Source organism: Triticum aestivum, chromosome 7D (genome assembly GCF_018294505.1).
Source record: "Triticum aestivum cultivar Chinese Spring chromosome 7D, IWGSC CS RefSeq v2.1, whole genome shotgun sequence".
Lineage (NCBI taxonomy): Eukaryota > Viridiplantae > Streptophyta > Magnoliopsida > Poales > Poaceae > Triticum > Triticum aestivum.
The window spans coordinates 577,179,721-577,191,787 of record NC_057814.1 but is presented as its reverse complement, the minus strand read 5'-3'; the positions used below and the strand labels follow the sequence as shown (position 1 = coordinate 577,191,787).

The 12,067-nt window shown below is 48.6% G+C and overlaps 1 pseudogene; it reads left to right on the top strand.

Moving 5' to 3' along the window:
• Positions 1-7,636: 7,636 nt before the first annotated feature.
• Positions 7,637-7,778, top strand: LOC123171725 (uncharacterized; annotated as a pseudogene).
• Positions 7,779-12,067: the final 4,289 nt, after the last annotated feature.

Below are 12,067 nucleotides of genomic sequence, written 5' to 3'. Positions count from 1 at the left end.
CACTAGTTTTTCCTGCTAAATTTACTTGCATATATGTGCAAGTTCTTGGAGCTAGACAAACTCTTCCTTAGGCCATCTGTTACATCAAGAATTAGGCAAATCTCCGCGGTCGTTGCTTGCGTGTGAACGTGAACGGGAAGAAATGCCCCACCACTACACGTGCCGTACATACATGGACAAAACCGCCGGAAAGCAACGCCAAAACCGTTGATTAGTTCCACGGGATTGGCTACTTAGGGCGAAAATGTTTGGGATTTTTTAAACGTTGCTGATCCAATCATCCAATCCGACCAGTCAACTTCAGTTTCTTGCCTTGACTGCAACTTGATTAGTTTGCTTAGGTCATCAGTCGGGCTGGATTATAGTGTTACGTTTTGTAAGTAGACTGTCTCGATGACATTATCGTCGTCGTCAATAATTGCGTCCTAATTGCGTGGGGTGCCGGGCTTTTGAATTTCGGTCAGGATCTTCAGCAGAACCTTCGAGAACCTGATAAGGACATGCCTATCTCGATCGACCGATGCATGCTTGCGTGGCCACTGACGAGTAGCCCAGGTAACAACTGAGCGATTTTCGTCAAACTCTAAGAATGTCCGTCTACTTTGACATGTACGCCGAGATAAGTTCAACTTTGAACTTGTCATCACTACGATTTTATATAGAGAGAGAGTGATTGTGAAGATGGATGAATTCTTAAACTGTTTGCTGGCTGGCCACAAAAATCCACTTTCACGTGAATACTACGTACGTACGTACACCACTATGCATGTGCCAACAAAAGTTAATAACATAGTAACATCATTGTTAAGCGATAATCATTGTACGGATCACTAGTCATGTTGTACGATGGTATATAGCACATCAATATTTAACATCTACTCAGGGTTTGTGCAGGAGTGATTATTTAACAGGAGCGATCACGAGTAAGCTCCAAAGGTGGGGGATCGAGACTGACATCAAGCAGAGTACAACCAAAACACACATAAGCACAAACAATGACAAAACAGGCCTAAAATATGGCATGGTGGACACCATTATTGGAGTACAGAACGGAGTCCACTATAACGGAAAATTAAAGCAGCTCTCCCACTCCTGGAGAGCTTCCCGTGATTCCGGGCTGTACGGCATGGGCCCCACGGGAGATGTGATAGTTTTGGCATAAACTAGGTAGGGCAAAGCTTTTGGTACTAGGGTTAGCCGTACCATACCGTAGATTGGCATCTCTGCACCCGCGCGACCTCGTTTTGTTTACTGGATGCTTGACTAGCAGTACTTCCAGTGGCGGATCCAGGATTGGAGCAAGCCCCGGACCCAAAAAATAATTTTTGTAGAGAAAAACTTAATGTGCATCAAACTATAGCTAGCTCAAATATGGCTCAATTGCATCAAAAAATTAGAATTTAAATTCAATGCTTAAAGATACAACAAAATAGATAAAAAAGATGACAAAAACAACAATACGTGCAGTAAAAAGAGTACCAAATCAATGGCTTGCTTCATCAGTGTCTTCCATAACTTGATCAACAGTTGAAGAAGAGCCAACACCTTAGAGAAATGAAAAGCAAAATTTCATAAGAGAAGAAATAATCATCAAGTGAAAGAATTAACATTGTACAGAGTTGAAAACTTACTACTACGACGAGGTAAAATTCCTTTGCAAGATCTATAGGATTGAAAGCGATATGTAATAGCATCATCATCCACCTTTGCAAATTCCTTTGACATTAACAGTAGCAACAACAACATTCACATTCAAATATAATTCAAGTGAAACTGAATGTTTGGCAGCAGCATCAACCAACTTCATAAGCAGATTACAGATAAAAATGTTTAAACTTTGAAATTTGTATCAACAGACAACAAGCATTACCCCATTACCAATTATGGGCAGCAGTCAACAGAGGGAAGACGGCGTGGCCGTGTGGAGCCAGGAGAGGTCGAGGTGGCGAGCCGGCGAGCGCCAGAGGCCGGAGCAGTAGGAGACCAGCCCAGGCTGGGCTAGTGGCGGAGAGCGCGGGCGGGCGGCGTAGCAGGCGGAGGCGCGGAGCAGGCGAGTGGGTGGGGAGCGACAGAGTAGGCGAGCAGGGAGCGCCAGGGCGGAGGGGAGTCACCGGCGGGTGGCGGCTGCTGCCTGCGTCGGTCACGTCGCTATCGCTAGGTCTGGGGCGGGCGAGCGGTGGGCTGATGCGACCGTGCGGTGGGGAAGATGGACAACCTGGCCTTGCTGCCTGGGCCCTGGATGGCTGGGTATGTGTTGGGCTAAGCCCTGGGCCCATTCAAAAATATGCATAGGTAATAACTAAAAAAATTGCCATGCCCCGGGCCTGGGCCCTGGGGGCCTGGGGCCCAGATCCGCCCCTGAGTACTTCTATGTGAATGAGCATTATGCATGGAAGCATGCATGGTGCTGAGCGGCGGACTCGGTCGTGCCCAAAAAATAATTGGAACCAACAGACGAACGCGGCATCAAACCGCCTTGCTAGCTGGCCGTCTCTCATTTTGTATGAATCTGTGTAGCACACATCTAGATGTGCTCTGGTTATTGCACATCTAAGTGACCCAGTGGCGGAGCCAGCTTAGCCGGAGAGCCTGGGCAAAGTACACTACACTCTCGTCTATTGGTTGGTTGCCCCTACAAAACGATGGCTAGCTCTCCATTTACTACTATTGTTTAAACTAGAATCAGTGACAGAGCCTGGGCAGTTGCCCATGGTAGCCGATGGTGGCTCCGCCACTGAAGTGACTCAATCAAATTAGAAAAAAAAAGAAAGAGACTAATGAAAATATTTGCACGAATCTTCATGTAAAATTAATGGTATAGGATTTAGATGTGCAATACTTAAGGCACATGTAGATGTGCTTTAGCAAAATTGTTTTTTCTATGGGCAGCGTAGAGTGGTACGGACGCACAACTTTGCATTACCAGTTATGGCTACAAACTTTTACTAGCTTAGATTATATCATCGTCGCCAGCAACGCAACTTACGTACGCGCTTTGCACAGGACACAACTTGGACGAGAATTAAGGAACATGCTAGCGCGAACACAGCTGCGCCATTGGGGGAGATTGTATGGCCCGGTGAGAGAAAGGACCCATTAAGTGAGTGCAAATGCAAGTCGTCTCCCCGCGGCAAAAGCGAACCGCCACTGAGAAAGCAACGGTTGCTAGTACAGCTGGGAAGCATACGTGATGATCATGCTGGGTCGACGACGGTTGTGCGGCGGACAACAGACGGGCAGCGCCGCATGGAAACCAGGGGCTGGTCGAACCACATGTTCGTGCGCGTGATCGAGCTGTACACGGCGATACGCGGACTCGTAAAATATGTCGGGCGGCGGGGCTGTCTGTACCTTCCGCGACCCATTCATATAGGCCGTGTTTGCTTACATTGCTGATTCAGCCTGGCCCGACAAGTCTGGTTTTATTGAGCCGGTTTCAGGGGATGCAGGCTAAAAAACCCTAGATGCACATAGTTTGGTTGCCTGCATGCTCCTACTTGCATGAGACAACTATTTTCGACCCGGCGTTTGGTTGCCCGCATTGCATTAGGCGCACATATGACATGGTGTTTGGTTGCAACCTGTATAAGGTGTTGTCACCACTTCTAACTAGTGGTGAGCTTATCACACAGAATCTGAACATGTAGCGCCATCTACTTAAACAAATGATAATTCATCCTAACTACTATCAAATGACAGTTCAAATTATTAAGAGCCATTGGCTAAATAGGGGCTAGTTCATCGGTGCTACCAGATCTTCCTCTTCCTCTCCTCTTCTTCTACTTCTGCTTCTGCTACTACTGCTGCTTCTTCTTATTCTTCTTCCATCTTCTTCAAATCCTGCACTGACCTTTGTTAAGCCACATCGCCTTTGTCCACTCCAACCTTTTCTTCTTCCAAGCGTCATTGTCAAATGCCTCCACACCATGGCCGGAGCTAACAACATCGTCAGGCTCGACATCTTCCTCCTCAGGCATGTGTTCATCAAAGCCCCACTGGAGGATCCAGTTATGCAGAATGCAACAAGCAAGAACTAGCTTAACCTGAGTGGAGTATGGGTGGAATGGCTTCTGATCCAGGATCTTAAACCTATTCTTCAGAGCTCCAAATGCCCTCTAACAGTTACTCTAAGGCTAGAGTGTCTGAGATTAAACAGCTCATGTGCAGTCCTAGGATAGTTCCTACCAGAGAACTCGTTGAGATGGTACCTTGTTTTCCTGAAGGGTGGAAGAATACCCGGCCGACATGCATAGCCAGCATCTCGAAGGTAGAACTTGTCGTCGGGGATGTTGATCCCATCAGGTTGACTCATGCTGTTAGTGAGAATGTTAGCATCATGCGTTGACCCCTCCCAGCCAGTCAACAGCAGCAAGCACATTCTGGCTTATGTAGTGCTTCCTAGGAACTCCGACAGTGACATGAGTACCATCTACTGCCCCAATGCAATCCTGAAAATGGCATCACAAGCCTGTGTTAGTGCTCAACTTGAACAATACAAGCATATCAAGCCATGAAAAGTGTATATTGTCAATGCTCACCTTGAAGTATGGATACCATCTTAGGCTTCCGCGAATCTTGGATGGAGTCTGGCCAGATGGTCTCCTGATCATCTCTCCTCTAAGCTCCCCAACAGCATAAAGCACCTGCTTGAAGTACCTAGAGATGGTATCCATTGATCTCCTGAACATGTTGTGAATGACCCTGAACCTCTGGTTATGGCCAACAACATGGAGGAACATGGCCACTTGCTCTTCGACACTGGTGTTGATGCTATCTTGTAACAGCCCCCTGCTCCTGAAGGTCTCGACAAGCATGGCAAATGGTGCTCTTTTTATTCTAAGCATCCACAGAGCCTCGACGTCATTGCAGTTGTGGATGTAGTTCAGCTTTTGGATCCTCTCCTGTTCTCGGGGAAACAATGGACCATAGCGGATCAAAGGTCTCCCAGCACGACGAATAGCTCTCTGGTGCATGAACATGACCCATGCCTGAATCACACTAATCAGTGCTGCTGCCTGGATTATCAGCCTCATCCGTGCGTCCATAACCTAGTCGACATCGACGGTTCGTTCAGTAGGAAATCGATCCTACACCTAGCTTAACGGCCTAACCACTGAGCTAATAAAGGGGGGAGGGGGTGCTGCTTACCGGCATCGGAGACAAGGACGGCGTAGGGGGAGCCATGGCACATACTAGGTCGACCAGACGGTGGCCAACAGCAAGGGCAGCACCAGATCCGCCGCAAACGCCGCCGCCTCTTCCGCCGCCGCCGCCTCCTATAGCTCAGATCTGAAATCGCAGCCGCCGCCGGTGGTGAGGCGGTAGGGAAGAAAGGGGGGCAGTGGCTATGGGTGAGCGAGTGAAAGGTTGGTGAGGCTAATTTGGTGCCGGGACGGCGCGCCAGATTTCCATCTCCCGCCATCCCCCCTCGCCCTCGCCTCGCTCCCGCCCGTGCGACCTCGCGTTGCACTCAGCCTGACTCGCGAGAAACTGCCGATCCGAGCATTTCCAGCGAGCCAGGCTCTAGGCTGCTTTGAGGAGCGTGCGATGCAGGCCCAACAGGAAAACCGGGCAACCAAACAGGCCTCTCCCATCCCGCGCGGGCCTGGTTGGGCTCAATACGAGCAACCAAACACGCCCATACATCCACGCGACGGTGCCGGCCCAGCTAGCGAGGGGGCACAATGGCGACCGACGTGCAGCTGACTGGCTCATTTTCAGGATCACGTTCCTGTATCACTATCAACATACCAGCGCTCTTATACTTGGCTCTGACTGTGAAAGTTGGAGGGGCTCATATCTTTTCCGTACTGCGTCAATTGATATACTCCCTGTTCGTCCCAACAAAGCATGCGCTAGAATAGTGCAACATGCACGGCAAGTGGCGGTCGCCGTACGCGGTCCGGTTAGGGATAAGTATATTGTGCTATACGGAGCGATGCATGCGAGGGCCGAGGGGCAGGGCTCCGGCCGGCCGGACCATCGTGGGGCTCGTCCCACGTGGACGTGCATGGCTCAACAGCTGGACGAACGCACCCCGTTCACTCCTGTCGGCTTGCCATGCCACCTTTCTCCTCATCTCTTGTGCTCACGCTTGCTTGCTCTAAATCCCTTTCTGACCGATGCTACTAGGCATAGTCCAAGTACCATGTGAGCTTCCCGCATGCCTGCACATGCATGGGTCAAAAGCGATCGGTGCACCACGTACCGTACTTCGTACGCGTACCCGATACGGTACAACAAAGTGTCAGAAAACATGCAAAAGAAAAGTGTCTGAAAACCATGACACGGATCGAGCACTATTGTACCACTTGGATCCATTCGAGCACCGTATCCGACTCCACATCGGCGAGCTCTTGGGCACGATCGCCTCGGAAGCCGCGAACCTTTCTGAGACCTCGGTCACAAGGAGTGGGAGACTGTGCCTGCATGCGAACGCCATGTCCAGAAGAGCACACAACGTGGACCGCATCATGGACACAGCAGTAGCACCATCGTCTAGAGTAGATCCAACTCGCTGTTTGGACACCTCCTTTGCCCTTTCGGTGCGCCCGTGACTGACGCCCAGGCCCCAACAAATGCATCATATGTACAGTACACCTACCTAGGAATAGGCTGCTGTAGGTCGGTAACTGTGTCGCTGTCTCACTGGTGCCTACCTCTATCGCTCTGCCTTGTTTTACTTTCTACTTCCACTGACGTGTGGGTCCCACGTCAGCGCGGTGCAGTCTGCGATAGTGTTCGCGTACCGACGGTGCGGCCGGTACCGGTTAGGAGGCCTGTGTGTGCAGTTCAGCCAGCTTGGTGGAGCCGTCGTGCGTGCCTTTTATCTGTACGGTCACGAGTACGTGGAGGAAGAGGAGCACATTCTTGTTAGAAAGTATTGTACTATGTGTATATGGTATTGTATAAACCGTATGCACCGCCCGGTAGGGTTAGATTGCGTGCGTGTGTTGTTGTAATCTGATAGTTAGGTTGTTAGGGTTTCTCCTCATATCTTGTATAATTTTCTTGAGGATTAATCCACCACCTAACTACCGTATCTTTGTAACTTATCCTTGGCTATATAACACGCAGCGCGTCCCCGCCAGAGGCATACGCTTCCACGCAATCTTTCATGGTATCAGACCCTAGTTCCTCTACCGCATCCAATCTAGTAGTCATGGCTAGCTCCAGCACCGCCGCCGCTCCATATGCCCTCATTCCCATCGCTGACAAGCTTCACCGCGGCAACTATCTCGTGTGGCGCGCGCAGGCTTTAGCCACCATCTGCGGAGCCCAACTGATCGACCACCTCAACCCCGATCACCCGTTCCCGGAGCCCAAGCTTGCAGACAAGGACGGCAAGCCCACCGATGTGCCAAACCCGACGTATCAGATTGCTCTGGCGCAAGACTCCCAGGTGCTGAGTTTTATCTTCAATTCGATCTCTGCTCCTGTGATGATCCAAGTCGCCCACTGCACCAAGGCCGCCGCAGCATGGACCGCGATCAGGGAGATGTTTCTCTCCCAAGCGCAGGCCAACATCATCAACACGCGGATCGCCCTCTCCACCACCAAAAAGGGCACCGCGACCATCGCCGAGTACATCGGGCGCATGAAAGCGCTGGGCGATGAGATGGCTTCAGCAGGGAAGCCGCTCGACGATGATGACATGGTCTCCTACATCCTCGCCGGACTCGACTTCGACTACATCTCGTTCGTCTCGTCCATCTGCGCTGCAAGGACCGAGCCCATCAAGGTAGCTAAACTTTACTCCCAGCTGATCGGTTTTGAAAAGCGCCTTGCCATGTTTGAAGGAGGAAACCAGTCCTCTCAGTCCTCGGCCAACGCCGTTTCCCGTGGCCGTGGTGGCTTAGGTCGCGGAGGCGGCCGTGGCAACGGAGGTGGCGGTCGCGGCAATGGTGGCCGTGGCAACGGAGGTGGCGGTCGCGGCAATGGAGGCCGTGGCAACGGCAATGGAGGAGGCAACGATCTCCCTGAGGTTGTCTGCCAGATCTGCAAGAAGCCAAACCACACCGGCGTCGAGTGCTACCGCCTCTTCGGCATCTCCTTCGCCAAGAATGAAAAGAGTGCCGGATCAGCCACCACCTCGTCCTATGGACTGGACACCAACTGGTACCTCGACACGGGGGCCACAGATCACATCACCAGCGAGCTTGATAAGCTGACTGTCCACAACAAGTACAACGGCAACGAGCAAGTCCACAGCGCAAACGAAGAAGGTATGGAAATTAGTCATATTGGTCAATCCACTGTTCGAACCCCTACTCGTGATCTTCTTCTCAAAAACATATTGCATGTACCCCGATGCCACCAAAAATCTTATTTCAGCTCATCGTTTGTCCACTGACAACAATACTTTTCTTAAAGTTCACCCACGTTTCTTTTTCGTTAAGGAACAGGGAACGAGGAAAACCCTTCTCCACGGCAGGTGTAGACATGGTCTCTACCCCCTATCACCGGCTCCGTTGAATTCAAGCAAGCACGCATTTGGTGTCAATAAAGTGTCCACGGACAGGTGGCATAGTCGGCTAGGGCATCCTTCATCCACCATAGTTCGTCATGTCCTTAGCCACAACAATATTCCTTTCTCAAGTAGCGAGTTGAATAAATAAGGTGTTTGTGATGCTTGCCAATTGGGCAAGAGTCATCAACTTCCCTACCCTAGTTCGTTCAGTGTATCTAAAGCTCCTTTAGAGCAAATTTTCTCCGATGTATGGGCGCCTGCCCGTGATTCTATCAATAGGAAAAACTATATGTGTCCTTTATTGATGATTATAGCAAATTCACGTGGATCTATCTTCTCAAGTACAAATCTGAAGTTTTTAAGATCTTTCATGAATTCCAAGCGTTAGTTGAAAGATTGTTCAATAGAAAAATTATCACCATGCAAACAGACTGGGGAGGCGAATATGAACGCCTAGATTCCTTTTTTCGCCAACTAGGAATCGCCCACCATGTCTCCTGTCCACATGCTCACCAGCAGAACGAATCAGTTGAAAGAAAACATCGCCACATTGTAGACGTGGGACTTTCCCTCTTGGCTCATGCCTCTATGCCCCTCAAATTCTGGGACGAGGCATTTCTTTCTGCCACATATCTGATAAATCACACACCTAGCAAATTGATCAACTTTGAAAGTCCCTTGGGTCGTTTGTTTCATGAACAGCCAAACTATCATTCACTTCGAGTTTTTTGGATTTGCTTGTTGGCCAAATATCCGTCCATATAATTCTGGAAAATTAGAATTCCGATCCAAACAATGTGTTTTCCTCGGATATAGTAACCTTCACAAAGGCTTCAAGTGTCTTGATGTTGCTGCCTGCCGAGTTTATATATCCAGTGATGTTATTTTTGATGAGATGGTTTTTCCTTTCAAGGCTTTAAATCCAAATGCAGGCACCCCTCTTCGCTCTGAAGTCTTGTTGCTTCCTGAAACTATTCCTTCTGAGCCTATTGATCACAGGGGTGAATGTGTATTTTGATCAACATGCTAAGTTTCCTGCTAATCCTGGTGAAAATCCAGCTCCTGTGCATCATTTTATGCAGACAGAACAAGACGAAAACGACACGGAGCAGATTCAGGTGCTGCCAGCGCCGATCCCGAGTCTGATTCTGGCGCAGGCAGTCCAGGCGAATCTGCCTCGGGTCTGCGCACTCCACCTAGAGAACGACTGGCGGGCACCGGTTCCCCAGGTGGGCCAACCGCTGGCGGGCATATGTCGCGGGACCAGCCGACCAACTCCTCGCGTCACACGCCGCCTCTCGATGACTGCCAGGTGGCCCAACCTGGCGCGGGAGCATCAACTGCCGCAGATGGCGCAGAAGCGACAAGGTGGGATGGCGGGTCCCCTGCCGCTGACAGCGGGATCGATGTGGGATCTCGCGCGGCTGATGGCGGGATCGACGTGGGATATCGTGCGGCTGTGTCTCATTCCGCCGGATCCTCTGCGCCGCAACCGCATACAGCTGCTGATGTGCCGACTCGGAGAAAAAGATCGCAACATGGTATTATAAAACCACAAGTTTGTACAGATGGTACGGTCAGGTATGACAAGCTTAAGGTTCGTTTTGGAGGTTTAACGACTACTGGTGAACCAAGTAGTTTACATGAAGCTCTAGGTGAGACTAAGTGGAAAATGGCTATGAATGATGAGTATGGTGCTCTTATTAAAAATAAGACATGGCACCTAGTTCCACCAACACAAAACAAAAATGTTATTGATTGCAAGTGGGTCTACAGAATTAAGAGAAAGGCAGATGGTCAAGTTGATAGGTATAAGGCAAGGCTAGTAGCAAAGGGGTTTAAACAGAGATATGGTATAGACTATGAAGATACCTTTAGTCCTGTTGTGAAAGCAGCTACTATCAGACTTTTTATTTCTGTTGCAGTATCAAGAAACTGGACCTTGAGGCAATTGGATGTACAGAATGTGTTCCTTCACGGTGTTCTAGAGAAAGAAGTTTATATGAGACAACGACCTGGTTATGAGATAAAAGGCAAGGAAAATTATCTTTGCAAACTTGATAAGGACCTATATGGATTAAAACAAGCACCTAGGGCTTGGTACTCCAAGTTAAGTGAAAAACTTCAAGCACTTGGTTTCAAATCATCCAAGGGAGATACTTCTTTGTTCTTCTATAGAAAAGGAAATATCACTATTTTTATGTTGGTCTATGTTGATGATATTATTGTTGCTAGCTCATCACAAGATGCAACCGTAGCATTGTTAGCAGATCTCAAGAAGGACTTTGCCTTGAAAGATTTAGGTGATCTACACTACTTCTTGGGAATTGAAGTTAAAAAGGTGAAAGATGGAATACTTCTCATCCAAGAAAAATATGTCTTGGATATGCTTAAGCGTGCATGAATGGTAAATTGCAAGGTTTCAAACATGCTTCTCTCTATGCCAGAAAAACTGTCAAGAGAAGAAGGAGAGCCCTTGGGGGCCGAGGAGTCAACAAAGTACAGGAGTATGGTAGGTGCTTTGCAGTACTTACACTTGCAAGACCTGACATTTGTTTTCCTGTCAACAAGGTATGCCAGTACTTGCATTCTCCCACTTCTCAGCATTTGACAGCAGTTAAGAGAATTTTGAGATATCTCAGAGGTACTATGAGTACATGTCTGAAATTTACCAAGTCAACCTTCAATATTGTTAGTGCTTTCTCAGATGCTGACTGGGCAGGATGTCCAGATGACAGAAGGTCAACAGGAGGTTTCTGTGTGTTCTTCGGTCCTAATTTGATTTCCTGGAGTGCACGTAAGCAAGCTACTGTCTCTAGGTCCAGTACAGAGGCATAGTACAAATCTTTAGCTAATGCTATTGCTGAAATTATTTGGGTTCAAACTTTGCTACGTGAACTTGGAGTTATGCATTCACCAGTTGCACGCCTCTGGTGTGATAACATTGGCGCTACATATCTATCAGCAAATCCAGTATTTCATGCAAGGACAAAACACATAGAAGTTGACTATCATTTTGTTCAAGAGAGAGTAGCTAGCAAACTGCTGGACATTCATTTTATTCCCACAGGTGATCAACTTGCAGACGGTTTTACCAAAGCCTTATCATGGCGGAAGTTAGAAGACTTCAAGACCAATCTCAACTTGGTGAAGCTGTGATTGAGGGGGCGTGTTAGAAAGTATTGTACTATGTGTATACGGTATTGTATAAACCGTATGCACCGCCCGGTAGGGTTAGATTGCATGCGTGTGTTGTTGTAATCTAGTAGTTAGGTTGTTAGGGTTTCTCCTTATATCTTGTATAGTTTTCTTGAGTATTAATCCACGACCTAACTACCGTATCTTTGTAACTTATCCTTGGCTATATAACACGCAACACGTCCCTGCCAGAGGCATACGCTTCCACGCAATCTTTCAATTCTTACCACTGCGCTCAAATTACTACGCTGCCCACTACTCTTGGACGATTAGTCTACAGTGCTATGAGTTACTATGCAATATATGGACATATAGGATCGATCGAAGCCATTGAACTGATTAAGAACAATTGATGAAAAGGCAGTACAAGCTGGCATAGCCTTCTCATTTCTTCTCACT